Source organism: Miscanthus floridulus, chromosome 3, assembly GCF_019320115.1.
Source record: "Miscanthus floridulus cultivar M001 chromosome 3, ASM1932011v1, whole genome shotgun sequence".
NCBI classification, from domain to species: Eukaryota; Viridiplantae; Streptophyta; class Magnoliopsida; order Poales; family Poaceae; genus Miscanthus; species Miscanthus floridulus.
The window spans coordinates 150448258-150449938 of NC_089582.1; positions in this window are offsets into that span (position 1 = coordinate 150448258).

Genomic DNA, 1681 nt, shown 5'->3' on the forward strand with positions numbered 1-1681 from the left:
ATGATGCACCCCATGAAATGCACCCATACTTTGTCAAGTCTCCAAATTCCCCGAAGTCCATCGGACTTCTCACTTCCCTTTTGGGATCCAAACCTTCTTGGTGCTCTTCATGTTGGAAATGATCTCCTTTGGCACCCAAATGCACTTGGCCCCATTATTGGCTTGCTTGTTCAGCTTGATGGCCACCACCTTGTCATTTTCTTCTTCTTCAAGAGATAAGGTGTGGAGGCCCTTTTGTCCACCTTATTGGTGTAGGTGTTGGAGAGTTTGTTTGTTTCCTTTTTGTTTTTCTCTTTCTTCTTAGCTCCTCCCCCATTCTTCACCTTGCACTCATAGGACTTGTTGCCTTTCTTGTGGCATACATAGCAAACCATGGTTTGTCCTTCATCAAGCTTCTTCACTACCTTAACGGTGTTATCTTGATGAAGTTAGGCTTGATCCGTCTTGCCTTTCACTTGAGTCAAGTCGTAGGTGAGGCAAGCCACTTCTTGCTTGAGTTGCTCATTCTCCATTGCGACCTCTTGTGTGCATGTTTTTACAACAACTTTCTCAACACAAACTTGGTTGCACAAGGGTGAGTCTAAACATAAATCATTACAAGAAGTAGAGGCATCCTTTTTAGGCATGTCAAAAATTGAATCTTTCTTTTTAGGTGCCTTGGTGGGGGTTGTACCGATGGCTTTAAGATTTGCAACTTTATTAGTTAGCTCATCACAATGTTTGCATATGGTTTTCATTTTAGCGAGCAAACTTTTATAAGCATCTTGTGACCTAGCTAACTTTTTCTTTAATTTTTCATTTTTCTTTACAAGTTGCTCATCATTGATTGTGCAATTATTTGTGTTTGCAGTTTGCACTAGTCTCAAGTTGCTCAATTTTAGTAGATAGCTCCATATTAAGATTGGCAAAAGTTTCATATTGTTCAAGCAAAGTAGCATAAGCTTGTTGTGAGCTATCTAGTTTTTCTTTTAATTTTTCAAGCTTCTTTTGTTGACTAGTGTAAACTTTAGCAAAGTTAAGATTTTATTGCACAATTTTATCATAAGAAGGTAGCTCATCATCACTATCACTATTATTATCACTATCACTAGGGATAGGCTTTTTGTTACCTCGTGCTATAAGGCACACATGTGAGGTGCTTGATGATGAGTACTTATGCCCTCGCCTCTTGTGGTGGTCTTCTTCTTCACTTGAAGAATCATCCCATGACCTTATTGATGTGAGGGCTTTGTCCTTGCACGCCTTCTTCTTTGTCTTTGGTGTGTGCTTGTTTGGATAAACTTCCACAAAGTGCCCCAACTCGCCGCATCTATAGCATCCTTTTTTTCTTTGCTCATTTCTTTGATTGGTGAAGATGAAATCTTGAATTTGGATGACACACCCTTGACATTAAGCCTTTGGATCATCTTCTCCATCTTGTTGATAAGTTTGATTGATTCTTCATCAAGGTCGGAGGTGGAGGAAGATTGATCATCATCACTTGAATCTTCATCATCATCATCCTCATCCTCATCATCTTCTTCTTCATCTTCACTTGAGGAGCTTGAGCTTGAGCTTGTCTCAACTTGCTTGCCCTTCATCTTCTTTTTCTCACTACATGCGAGAGCTTTGCCTTTGCTTGATGACGAGGCTTCTTCTTGACCCATCTTCCATGATATTTCAAATGCCACTATCTTACCAT